Below are 14,857 nucleotides of genomic sequence, written 5' to 3' on the forward strand. Positions count from 1 at the left end.
ACCCTGCCTTGTCAGCACAAATGTTGCACCGTCTTTTCGCTGACATCTGGGATACTGCAACATTCCCGGCCGACTGGATGCAGAGTATCCCTGATAAAGTCCCGAAGAAAGGAGACCTGACAGAGTGCGGTAACTGGCGAGGCATAACGTTGATCTGTACAACCCTCAAAGTACTCTGCAAAGTGATCCTGAACAGGATCCAGGAGAAAATCGACGCTACACTCCGACGGCAACAAGCTGGCTTCCGATCCGGACTATCATGTGTGGACCACATCACAACGCTACGAATAATACTGGAACAAATCAACGAATTTCAGGACTCTTTTCTGCTGGTGTTCGTTGATTTCGAAAAAGCATTTGACCGACTGAACCACAAAAATATCTGGGCTGCTCGAAGACGACGAGGGGTCCCAGAGAAACTAGTCCATGTCATCGAAGCACAGTACGAGGCATTTTCGTGCAAGGTCTTGCACGACGGTGTCTTGTTCGAACCAATCCCGGTAACTGCTGGAGTGAGACAAGAATGTATTTTGTCACCGCTGCTTTTTCTCATCGCAATGGATGAGATCTTGACTGGATTGATTGACTGTTGACCAAATCGATGATTGCCGTGGAATCCTTCAACAATGGAGTAACTGAACGACCTTGACCTGGCAGACGATTGTTTTGCTTGCCCAAACACAACAAGACATGCAGAGCAAACTCGACGACCTCACCGAAAGCTCCGAGGCAGCAGGTCTCAAAATCAGTGTCGGAAAGACCAAGTCGATGGAAATCAATACAGAAAATCGTTCCAAATTCGTGGTAGCTGGACAACAGGTTGAGACAGTGGAGTGCTTCCAGTATCTTGATAGCCAGATTACGCCTGATGGTGGTACCAAGAAGGACATCGAATCCTGGATCAGAAAAGCCCGATTTGCGTTTGCGATGCTCCGAAACATCTGGCGCTCACCCCAGATATCTTTACGAATTAAGATCCGAATCTTCAACTCAAACGTCAATTCCGTATTGTTGTAAAGATGTATAACTTGGTGCACATATGCGGTGACGACACGAAAACAGCAAGTTTTTGTGAATCACTGCCTGCGGAACATCATCCGCGCTTGGTGGCCTGGCAATTGGATCTCAAACGTGGAACTTCATCGCCGGTGTCATCAAAAGGCGCTGGACATCGAGATTCGGGAACGTAAGTGGAGATGGATTGGGCACACGCTGCGAAGAGATGAAAACGAGATTTGCAGAGAGGCGCTTGACTGGAATCCAGATGGGCATCGAAGAAGAGGCAGGGCCAAAAGCTCGTGGCGGCGAAGTCTAGCTGCTGAAATCCGCACAGTTGACGAGAACCTTGGCTGGCAGCAAGTGAAGACGCTGGCTCCGGATCGCCAGTAGTGAAGATATTTTATCTCAGCCCTATGCGTCGGTCAATTGCCGCCGGACCCTTAGGTAGCTAGGTAGGTTCCAACTGAAGACAATATCGCCGAATATGCCCAATTTGTCCACATTTATGACACACTATTTCTTTCTTTTTCAATCTATAACTTTCTTTGTTACTGTATCCACAAGTTCCAATTCTAAACGATCTTTCACCATCCAACGCACTGCTGGATTTCTCGACGCGTTTTCGCCATTCATCCATTAATTTGTATTTGATAAACTCCAAACTCAAATCTTCTTCCGGACGACTTTCCAAAGCCTACTAGGCCATCATATGATTCATCCAAACTGGACAAAATAATAGCAACCACCCAGTATTGCAAGGCATCACCCATGTTTTCTGGTTCCGGCAGATGAATCCGCAGGAGCTTACGGAGAATATGGATCTTTGTTCCAAGGCTCGAACGAGCATGTTGATGCTGCAACGCCAACTACATACCACGAGCAGATGTGGTGCAGAACATAGCATGTTGGATTATCCTCGATAGATAATCCAATCAATGCTCTAGCCTTTCCATCTTGAGAAAACCACTCAACTGTCGACTGTTTCGGCCTTTCCTCAAACACTACACTATTCAGCCTTTTATTAATCATCGAAAGTTCTTCGCGGAACTTCCAAACCTCGTAGTTGAATTTGTTCAACTTTTCCAACGGGAAATTCATGTTGGCCATTTGCGTTTTCAACACAAGCAGAGATTAATCAACAAATCTTCCAACAGCATGCAAACTTGTTCACTACAAGAAAAAAAAACCAAATCACGACATTTGTTCGCTATGCTCAGCCCATTACCTCTTGGTCTGATATAAGAATAATAGAACGCAAAACTTCCGGGTTTAGGTTTTTTTATTTCATTAATTCAGCTAGTCAGCTAGTCTTTGATAAAAAATTTGTGTTTTCTTCAAACATGAACAATTTGGAATCAGAAATATTATTTTATTTGAGCTAAGTATTATTTCTGTATCTAGATCTTCTCAAGAAATAGAGTTTATTTGTTTATAGTGAGCGTATTGAAAACGTTGCTTTTCTTTTCATATTTTCTGGAAGTTATGATGAACGACATGACCACACAGTTCCAATGCAAATGCGAAACTAGAGAACAACTAGCGAAGGATTTGCAAATTTCTTTACGCAACAAAAGTTTCCCCTCGAGAGCACAAACCATAAATTTATGAGCAGTAGGTTTACCTACCGGGAACGGAGAGTTGGGGAGAGGGACGGAATCTTAGCGAAGTGTCACGTCCGGACTCGGTTCGACACTTCTTCAATACAACGGATGTCTTCAAGTGTGAAGAATTGATTCTGAAAACAGCATGACAGTTCTTCTGGAAGAAATTTCCCATTCCCTCCCTCGAAACAGTTACCATTTCATTCCGATCCATCCGACTCTTCAAACCAACAACAACAAATTCGCTGTCATCCGACTGCCGAATTTCATTCAAGACAGGATCTCCGATGCCAATGTTTCGAATTTGCGTACCGCAGCTTCCTTTCCAAGAGATAGAGAGAGAGAGAGAGGTCCTGATTGCTGATGGCTGACATCTAATAGTAGGAGGAAAAAAGTGACTCCCGTAACAGCCAAAAGTCCTCCGGTGTTGTGCTTTGTTGGGAAGTTTTTGTTTACTTTTTTTTTGCTTCCTCCCCCGTAACGCAGTTCGGGAAATTTGCGGGGGTCGTACACATTTCGGGATCACCATATCAAACAATGACGAAGGAGAGCGTGGGGGGATAGAAAAATCGAGAGGAGCAAGAATGATTTTTCCCGGCCTGCTGATGTTCTATTTTTAGGGAAATCCGATCGGAAATTATTATTAGTGAGAAGCAGCGACAGTTGAATAGAAATGCGATTTGACAAGTGGGACTTTGATTGAAACGCGCCAAGCCACCGTTACTTCCTTTCGGCTTAGTGGTTGTTGTTGTTGCTGCCGTTGTCTGTCGAAGCTTCAACAATGGACTTTGGCAATTCCGCTGATGTGACAATAATTGAGATGAATGGGTCTTTAGTTTATTTTTGAAAGAAATGTTCAGTCGCATGAATAATGTGATGTTTTTCTTTTGGAATTCTTCAGATCGAATTTCAAGTTTCTAAGAGTTTATTTAACTTTTTTATTGGCAGGGCTGCATAAAGTTTTTTAAACAAATTACTATTAAAAGAATTCCTCATTAAGATCCGAAGACTTTAATTTGAATCAGAATAAACATTCTAATAGTGAGTATGTTTGAAAAAAAAAATCAGAAATATTTTAAACAAAGCTGAAAATTTTCTGCCAAAAATGACAAAAATGACAAAAATGACAAAAATGACAAAAATGACAAAAATGACAAAAATGACAAAAATGACAAAAATGACAAAAATGACAAAAATGACAAAAATGACAAAAATGACAAAAATGACAAAAATGACAAAAATGACAAAAATGACAAAAATGACAAAAATGACAAAAATGACAAAAATGACAAAAATGACAAAAATGACAAAAATGACAAAAATGACAAAAATGACAAAAATGACAAAAATGACAAAAATGACAAAAATGACAAAAATGACAAAAATGACAAAAATGACAAAAATGACAAAAATGACAAAAATGACAAAAATGACAAAAATGACAAAAATGACAAAAATGACAAAAATGACAAAAATGACAAAAATGACAAAAATGACAAAAATGACAAAAATGACAAAAATGACAAAAATGACAAAAATGACAAAAATGACAAAAATGACAAAAATGACAAAAATGACAAAAATGACAAAAATGACAAAAATGACAAAAATGACAAAAATGACAAAAATGACAAAAATGACAAAAATGACAAAAATGACAAAAATGACAAAAATGACAAAAATGACAAAAATGACAAAAATGACAAAAATGACAAAAATGACAAAAATGACAAAAATGACAAAAATGACAAAAATGACAAAAATGACAAAAATGACAAAAATGACAAAAATGACAAAAATGACAAAAATGACAAAAATGACAAAAATGACAAAAATGACAAAAATGACAAAAATGACAAAAATGACAAAAATGACAAAAATGACAAAAATGACAAAAATGACAAAAATGACAAAAATGACAAAAATGACAAAAATGACAAAAATGACAAAAATGACAAAAATGACAAAAATGACAAAAATGACAAAAATGACAAAAATGACAAAAATGACAAAAATGACAAAAATGACAAAAATGACAAAAATGACAAAAATGACAAAAATGACAAAAATGACAAAAATGACAAAAATGACAAAAATGACAAAAATGACAAAAATGACAAAAATGACAAAAATGACAAAAATGACAAAAATGACAAAAATGACAAAAATGACAAAAATGACAAAAATGACAAAAATGACAAAAATGACAAAAATGACAAAAATGACAAAAATGACAAAAATGACAAAAATGACAAAAATGACAAAAATGACAAAAATGACAAAAATGACAAAAATGACAAAAATGACAAAAATGACAAAAATGACAAAAATGACAAAAATGACAAAAATGACAAAAATGACAAAAATGACAAAAATGACAAAAATGACAAAAATGACAAAAATGACAAAAATGACAAAAATGACAAAAATGACAAAAATGACAAAAATGACAAAAATGACAAAAATGACAAAAATGACAAAAATGACAAAAATGACAAAAATGACAAAAATGACAAAAATGACAAAAATGACAAAAATGACAAAAATGACAAAAATGACAAAAATGACAAAAATGACAAAAATGACAAAAATGACAAAAATGACAAAAATGACAAAAATGACAAAAATGACAAAAATGACAAAAATGACAAAAATGACAAAAATGACAAAAATGACAAAAATGACAAAAATGACAAAAATGACAAAAATGACAAAAATGACAAAAATGACAAAAATGACAAAAATGACAAAAATGACAAAAATGACAAAAATGACAAAAATGACAAAAATGACAAAAATGACAAAAATGACAAAAATGACAAAAATGACAAAAATGACAAAAATGACAAAAATGACAAAAATGACAAAAATGACAAAAATGACAAAAATGACAAAAATGACAAAAATGACAAAAATGACAAAAATGACAAAAATGACAAAAATGACAAAAATGACAAAAATGACAAAAATGACAAAAATGACAAAAATGACAAAAATGACAAAAATGACAAAAATGACAAAAATGACAAAAATGACAAAAATGACAAAAATGACAAAAATGACAAAAATGACAAAAATGACAAAAATGACAAAAATGACAAAAATGACAAAAATGACAAAAATGACAAAAATGACAAAAATGACAAAAATGACAAAAATGACAAAAATGACAAAAATGACAAAAATGACAAAAATGACAAAAATGACAAAAATGACAAAAATGACAAAAATGACAAAAATGACAAAAATGACAAAAATGACAAAAATGACAAAAATGACAAAAATGACAAAAATGACAAAAATGACAAAAATGACAAAAATGACAAAAATGACAAAAATGACAAAAATGACAAAAATGACAAAAATGACAAAAATGACAAAAATGACAAAAATGACAAAAATGACAAAAATGACAAAAATGACAAAAATGACAAAAATGACAAAAATGACAAAAATGACAAAAATGACAAAAATGACAAAAATGACAAAAATGACAAAAATGACAAAAATGACAAAAATGACAAAAATGACAAAAATGACAAAAATGACAAAAATGACAAAAATGACAAAAATGACAAAAATGACAAAAATGACAAAAATGACAAAAATGACAAAAATGACAAAAATGACAAAAATGACAAAAATGACAAAAATGACAAAAATGACAAAAATGACAAAAATGACAAAAATGACAAAAATGACAAAAATGACAAAAATGACAAAAATGACAAAAATGACAAAAATGACAAAAATGACAAAAATGACAAAAATGACAAAAATGACAAAAATGACAAAAATGACAAAAATGACAAAAATGACAAAAATGACAAAAATGACAAAAATGACAAAAATGACAAAAATGACAAAAATGACAAAAATGACAAAAATGACAAAAATGACAAAAATGACAAAAATGACAAAAATGACAAAAATGACAAAAATGACAAAAATGACAAAAATGACAAAAATGACAAAAATGACAAAAATGACAAAAATGACAAAAATGACAAAAATGACAAAAATGACAAAAATGACAAAAATGACAAAAATGACAAAAATGACAAAAATGACAAAAATGACAAAAATGACAAAAATGACAAAAATGACAAAAATGACAAAAATGACAAAAATGACAAAAATGACAAAAATGACAAAAATGACAAAAATGACAAAAATGACAAAAATGACAAAAATGACAAAAATGACAAAAATGACAAAAATGACTAAAATGACAAAATGGCAAAAATGACAAAAATGACAAAAATGACAAAAATGACAAAAATGACAAAAATGACAAAAATGACAAAAATGACAAAAATGACAAAAATGACAAAAATGACAAAAATGACAAAAATGACAAAAATGACAAAAATGACAAAAATGACAAAAATGACAAAAATGACAAAAATGACAAAAATGACAAAAATGACAAAAATGACAAAAATGACAAAAATGACAAAAATGACAAAAATGACAAAAATGACAAAAATGACAAAAATGACAAAAATGACAAAAATGACAAAAATGACAAAAATGACAAAAATGACAAAAATGACAAAAATGACAAAAATGACAAAAATGACAAAAATGACAAAAATGACAAAAATGACAAAAATGACAAAAATGACAAAAATGACAAAAATGACAAAAATGACAAAAATGACAAAAATGACAAAAATGACAAAAATGACAAAAATGACAAAAATGACAAAAATGACAAAAATGACAAAAATGACAAAAATGACAAAAATGACAAAAATGACAAAAATGACAAAAATGACAAAAATGACAAAAATGACAAAAATGACAAAAATGACAAAAATGACAAAAATGACAAAAATGACAAAAATGACAAAAATGACAAAAATGACAAAAATGACAAAAATGACAAAAATGACAAAAATGACAAAAATGACAAAAATGACAAAAATGACAAAAATGACAAAAATGACAAAAATGACAAAAATGACAAAAATGACAAAAATGACAAAAATGACAAAAATGACAAAAATGACAAAAATGACAAAAATGACAAAAATGACAAAAATGACAAAAATGACAAAAATGACAAAAATGACAAAAATGACAAAAATGACAAAAATGACAAAAATGACAAAAATGACAAAAATGACAAAAATGACAAAAATGACAAAAATGACAAAAATGACAAAAATGACAAAAATGACAAAAATGACAAAAATGACAAAAATGACAAAAATGACAAAAATGACAAAAATGACAAAAATGACAAAAATGACAAAAATGACAAAAATGACAAAAATGACAAAAATGACAAAAATGACAAAAATGACAAAAATGACAAAAATGACAAAAATGACAAAAATGACAAAAATGACAAAAATGACAAAAATGACAAAAATGACAAAAATGACAAAAATGACAAAAATGACAAAAATGACAAAAATGACAAAAATGACAAAAATGACAAAAATGACAAAAATGACAAAAATGACAAAAATGACAAAAATGACAAAAATGACAAAAATGACAAAAATGACAAAAATGACAAAAACGACAAAAATGCACATTCGTGTACATAAAAAAAACTAGGTTTCATACAATTTTGCCAAGTCACCTTTACTTCCAAATGTAAAACATTTCTGATCGCATACGAATTAAGAAATATGCTCATTCGTTGGGAAAATATTTTCCAATAAATTGAAGCAATCATCAACACCAGCCCATATGATGGAAAAAGTTCTTAACGGTTAGGATCTATGTTTTATGTAGGTAATCTTATTGTTCTGGATAGTAACGAAAAAAAAGCATAGGAAAGTAGAGAAAGGCAAAACCAGCAGCAAAACATAATTTATAATCGTTATTTATTATCACCAGAAATATATCTCTTCTCTTCAGCTTTCGGTTCTTCGCAGCCAGACTTTGCAGCGAGGCCTACTCCATTGAGCGTGTATTTTTAGGCTTTTAGCTGAAAAGGCAAAAGCCTCTTTTGGTGGCGGCCAAAGACTGGGATCCGGGATCCGGGATGTTCCGGCCATGTTTCATAGAACGGTGTTTGGCTTGACGGTTATGTTTTGGTGCCTGTTGGAAATAACAAAAGAAAATTATGATGTTGAGTTGAATGTTGTTTTTTCCTGGGCCCGAAAATCTCGCTAAGCTATTTTTTCTGTCTCTCTCTCTAGAAATGGGGGAAAATTTTTCACCATTGTAGTTCGAAAGGAAAAAAAAATCAACAACGTTGTAGAGCACACGAGATGGTTGCGTTTGCGATAATAATTTGCTACTGTCTCTCTCTGTCTACTTCTATCGCGCTTCATTCTGAGCAGAATCTGCTGCGGGAAGAGCGATTCGATATGTGTAAACGCAAAACGATTCAGAATGATCTATGGCAACGGCACGCAACGCAGCGCAAACCTATCTATCTGGGGGAAAAACATCCTTGGGAAAAACAGCAAACCGATTAATGGGACTTTCATAGGGCATTATTGGTTCTACCGTGATGAATGCTGCTCATTGGCCGAGATAAGGGAAAAGAAAGAAAGAATAATCAGTTGCTGTGTGCTTATTGCATTGATAAGGCGGGTCCTGTGGCGCAATGGATAACGCGTCTGACTACGGATCAGAAGATTCCAGGTTCGACTCCTGGCAGGATCGAATACCTTTTTGTGCATGACTTTTCCCTAGTTCCTGCGATTTCGGAATAAAAACTGTGTAAGTTTTTCCGCAACGCTGCCTGCTAATGGGTGATAGGGTCAAAATTTGGTCAATATTAACTTGACGTATTTCTTTCAATTTTGCATTTATAAAACCTGATCATCCCTCATTTTGAAGGTTTTAGTGTGTAGAATGTTGCTCCTATTTTGATTTTGGAATTCACAGTTCAGTTGTCAAAATGCCGTCCAAGGAAGAAGAGCAGCGTATCAAAATTTTGCTCGCGCATCACGAAAATCCGAGCTTCTCGCAAGCAAAGCTGGCAAAATCGCTAAAAGTTGCCAAATCAACCGTTACAAATGAAATTAAAGTGTTTGGGGAACGTTTGTCGACATCCAAGAGCCTGGATCGGGGGGATATCGAAAACCGGAAGGCACTGAGACGACAAAGAGAGTTGCCGGTAGTTTCAAGCGAAACCCTAACCGCAAATAGGCTGGGTGTATCGTCCACAACCGTGCATCGAGCCAAAAAACGAGCCGGACTATCGACTTACAAGAAGGTAGTGATTCCAAATCGCGATGATAAACAAAATACGACGGCCAAAGCGCGATCCCGAAGGCTGTACACGACGATGCTGACGAAGTTTGACTGCGTGGTGATGGACGACGAAACCTACGTCAAAGCCGACTACAAGCAGCTTCCGGGACAGGAGTTTTATACGGCAAAAGGAAGGGGAAAGGTAGCAGATATTTTCAAGCACATGAAACTGTCAATGTTCGCGAAAAAATATCTGGTTTGGCAAGCCATCTGTGCCTGTGCCTTGAAAAGCAGCTTTTTCATAGCTTCCGGGACTGCCAACCAAGTAATTTACGTGAAAGAGTGTTTGAATAAACGTCTGCTGCCTTTCCTGAAGAAACACGGTTGCTCCGTACTGTTTTGGCCGGATTTGGCATCTTGCCATTACGGTAAAAAGGCCATGGAGTGGTACGCCGCCAACAACGTGCAGGTGGTTTCCAAAGACAAGAACCCTCCCAACACGCCAGAGCTCCGCCCAATTGAGAAATACTGGGCTATTGTCAAGCGGAACCTAAAGAAGACCTAAAAAACTGTTAAGGACGAGCAGCAGTTCAGGGCAAACTGGCTTTCTGCGGCGAAGAAGGTGGACAAGGTGGCTGTACAAAATCTGATGGCAGGGGTTAAGCGTAAGGCCCGGCAATAAGGGTTTGGAAATGCGGAAGCCCAACTGAATTTTTTTCATGAATTTTATACTAATTAAACTTGAAAAAGATATTTAATTTGATTTTTTAAATAAACGATTCCGCCGATTTACACGCATTTTCCCTTGACCAAATTTTGACCGTATCACCCTTCAAAGCGGTATGAAACAAATTTACTGATTAAACTTTGTTTGATAATGTATGTATGTACATATAAAATGATTTGCAAAAAGAATAACGAATGAAATAAACTACGCAACAAAAATCACCCAAGGGTTTCGTCCTTGTTTATGAATCACTCTAAGTGAAAAACTGAATTTGTAGGTCTTAAGCGTATTTAACTTGGAGTAGGTCATTTTCATGCAGATAATCATGATGGATATAGACTTCACTTATAAGCCTACCTCAGTTTGGCCTTCGAAAACTTTTTGAAAAATGGGAATAATTTCATGATGGGCTTTGGATACCGACCATTTCCATTTTGTAGATTGGCACACAAAACTTCCCAATGCAAATTTCCAGCTCAATTGAATATCAAAAACAGGACAATTGAATGTTTCATTTTAATGCTAAATGACCAACAAAGTCATCCAACATCAAGATTTCAGGTGTTGGTTGTCTGAAAAAAAAAACTTCTTGGCAAAAAATCGACTTTCTGGGACTTGATTTATTTATTGGGCAATTATTTTTTTTAAATGTAACATTAGATTTGAAATTTTAATAAAAATGGTAAGCTAGGTAACATCCGATTTCGATATTTCATACATTTTTATTGAAATTTCAATTTTCCAATTTCTTTTAGTTCTCTCTTGATGGTAAAAAAATCGAAACTTTGAGCGCTCTGGGACACCCCTGAATCAAGTTCGATTGAGCTGCTTAAATTTTTAACAGGTGAGCTTTTTTGCGACAATCTTCTAAATTCAGGAAATTGCAATCATGTTCTTCTTGCGATCAAGAACCTTTTTATTTTGTTCTATATTCTTCTATCGGGAGGGAAATTTATGGTGTTTTCATTTGCAGTGTTAAAAACGTCCAAATTTAAACAAATTGGGAAATAAAACTCTTGTTGTTTAAGTGTTCAGTCATCGGTACTTTGATAATAATTTCGGGTTATTGACGTTCAAACGTCATGTTTGTTTGGGGCTTCTAAAATCGAGGACTCGTAATCAGCGCAATTTCGAAAAAAGTCTGTGTATGTCTGTACACAACGAAGATTACAAATTTGGCACCAAACCAAAAATTTTAATATGTGAGCTCAGGGAGGTAACTTTAAGTAATGTTGGTCTGGTTTTGTATTCGGGTTATTTTTGAGTTTAGAACAATATAGAAACACTGTTTACAACCATGTTCATGCTGATCTAATTAAAAAATTAAGTTTTAATGCATGCTTAGTGTAATACCAATGCATACAAGCAAGATTTTCAAAATAATCTGGCACTTACGGATCATATCAGATTTATGAATATAGATTTCATTACTCAATTTGAAAGTCTTTAAAATCTAGGCACTCCTGTGCACAATCTGTGTCTGACCGATATCTGGACGAAAGGTCAAAAATCTGTGTTTTACAGACAAATCTGGGCCCCTGGCAACCCAGCTTGTAATTTTAATAGTTGTCAAATTCAATGGCAGATGATTGGGATGTCATCCCTCTGACAAAATGAATATGGTCGGTTATCGAAATTTGATATGACCCTATTCGCTGCTTCCCTAATGTCTATTCTTGATCATGAAATTTATTTTTTGAACGAACCAATCTATCACACATTTTTCTACGTCTCACAGTTCACTCCTTACTCGTCACGTCTCACTTCTACCATCTTACATTTCACGTCTTTCGTCTCACGTAGCATGTCTCACGCCTAACATCTCACGTCTCCGTCTCCCTTCTCACATCTTACATCTCACGTTTCACGTCTCACGTCTCGTGTGACTTCTTACGTCTCAATTATGATTAATTAACATTTACGGCTCACATATTACTTATTTCTCACTTCTCACTCCTAAGTTCTCACTTCTCCGTTCTCCCTTCTCGCTTCTAACTTCTCACATATCTCTTCTTACTTGTCACTTGTTACTTGTCACTTGTCACTTGTCACGTGTCACTCCTCACTTTTCAATCCTCACATTTCTTTTCTCACTTATCACTTCTCACATTTTACTTATCTACGCTCATAACTTCTCATGTCTCACTGTTTATTATATTTATTATAATTTTTAAATCAACAGATCATATATTGATCCACATGATAATTAAAAATTAAGAGACTAACTACAACTACAAATGTACACTGAACTTAGAACACTAAAAATTCTTCTTCGGAATAAAACATTCGAAACGTCAAAATCAAAATGCTCTGAGAAGCGGTTAAAAGTCTTGATGACGCCAATTATTGCAGAGTTCCCGATTCCTCAAATCACGAGGTCGGACGCTAAGTGGAAGAACTTCCAAAAGTGCGGGAGAGTCGATTCTTGATGAAAGCAGATCAGCGACGAAGACGCACGAGTGGCGGTCCTGCGGGCTTGCAGCGTGTCCATGTCGATCAGGCGGCAGCGGCTTTCGTAGCTGGGAAGTCGAAAAGGGTCTTGCCAGTTTAAGTGTCGAAAAGGCATACCTCAAAAAACGTCGTTGGATGGCTTAGATGCGATCAGAACCGTTTTGATAATATGGGAACCAAACCGCAGAAGCATATTCGAGGATCGATCGAACCAGACTGCAGTAAAGACTCTTCAGGCAGTAGATGTCCTTAAAGTCCTTCGTCATGCGGAAAAGAAGACCCAGGCTTCTGGAGGCTTTGTCAATGATATAGTTGGTGTGATTCTTAAAATCCAGCCGCGCGTCGAGGATCACACCAAGATCTTTCATGTGTTGAGCTCGAGAGATTGCATCGTTTCCAAGGAAATAAACGGCTGACAACGGGCGTCGTTTGCGGGAAAATGATATTACTACACATTTATTACGGTTTAAAGGTAGGCGATTGGCATCACACCAGGAAGCAAAGAGGTTGAAATGGTTCTGCAGGGAGTTCACATCTTCGGAGCCATTGATAGAGTAGTACAGTTTCAAGTCGTTGGCATACGCCAATTTTGGTCCATCGAGAAGTTGCAGCACGCCATTGAAGTAGATTAGGAATACTAGCGGCCCTAAATGACTTCCCTGAGGCACGCCTGATGAAGCTGAGAACTGCCTGGAAAAACAGTTACCCGTACGAATTGTCAATTTACGTCCAGTAAGGTAACTGCGGAACCAGCCAATAACAGATCCACAAAATCCTAAACGCGAGATCGGTATAGTAGCATCAGTTTGAGATTTCTTTGCAAAACTTTCATGCACAAACGAGATAAAGGTTAGTAAGTTAGTTGTAGTTGAGCGTTGAGGCATAAATCCATGCTGGTCGTTGGAGAGGTTGTGCTTGCAGAACATGAAAATGGGATCTAAAACCACCAATTCGAAAAGTTTGGCTATTGCACACAGAGCTGAAATTCGTCGGTAATTATTAACAGCTTTCCTATCTCTCTTTTTATGAACCGGGAACTTGTAAGCTTCTTTCCACGGTGAGGGGAAGGTGGCCTGGTCAAGCGAAGCTTGGAAGATAAGCCTGATAGGAGTCAGCAAAGAAGGCATAAAACGTTTCAGGAAGGTAGCTGGTATCCCGTCCGGGCCCGTAGCGAAGGAGTTTTTGAGCTTAGTGGCTGCTTTAGAGATGGGTGTGTCCTCGACTGTAATACCGTTTAAAGAAAAACCCGTTGGTGAAACACTCCTGATGCCACAATTCAGTCAGTCGTCGGTTATTGAAGATGTATCAAAGGTGCTCGAGAATTTGTTGGCAAAGAGATCGCAGATTCCGGAGTCTCGTTCATCGCGTCTTATTTCTTACAAGATCCATTTATCAAATTTAACGTCAAACTCCTCACGTTTCACTTCTCACGTTTCACTTCTTACGTTTCACTTCTCACATTTCTTTTATCAAATTTCACGTCAAACTCCTCACGTTTCACACATTTAACTTCTGGCGTTTCACTTCTCACGTTTCACTTCTCAAGTTTCACTTCTCAAGTATCACTTCTCACGTTTCACTTCTAAAGTTTCACTTCTTACGTTTCAATTCTCGAGGTTCGCTTCTCACGTTTCACTTCTCATATTTCACATTTCACGTGTTACTTCTCACGTTTCACCTATCACGTCTCACGTCTCGTACCAATTTTTACTTCTAGCGTCGCCGGTCACACTCCTTACATCTTGATTCTTTGATCTCACATCTCACGTTGCATTTCTAAGGTCTTAGCTGCCAGGTCTCAAGTCTTGCTTAGGTATCAAGTCTCATGCCTAAGGAGACATGTCTCATGTCTTATGAGACATGATTTTAGATGTCAGGTCTCAGATCTCCGATCTCAAGTCTCAGGTTTCAA

General features: G+C 35.7%; 1 non-coding gene across 1 annotated transcript; it reads left to right on the forward strand.

Moving 5' to 3' along the window:
* Positions 1-9,160: 9,160 nt before the first annotated feature.
* On the forward strand, positions 9,161-9,233 carry Trnar-acg (transfer RNA arginine (anticodon ACG)). The gene has a single exon. It is a non-coding gene; the product is annotated as a tRNA-Arg (tRNA).
* The last annotated feature ends 5,624 nt before the right edge of the window (positions 9,234-14,857 follow it).

The sequence above is a fragment of the Uranotaenia lowii genome, chromosome 2 (assembly GCF_029784155.1).
Source record: "Uranotaenia lowii strain MFRU-FL chromosome 2, ASM2978415v1, whole genome shotgun sequence".
In the NCBI taxonomy this organism is placed as follows: Eukaryota; Metazoa; Arthropoda; class Insecta; order Diptera; family Culicidae; genus Uranotaenia; species Uranotaenia lowii.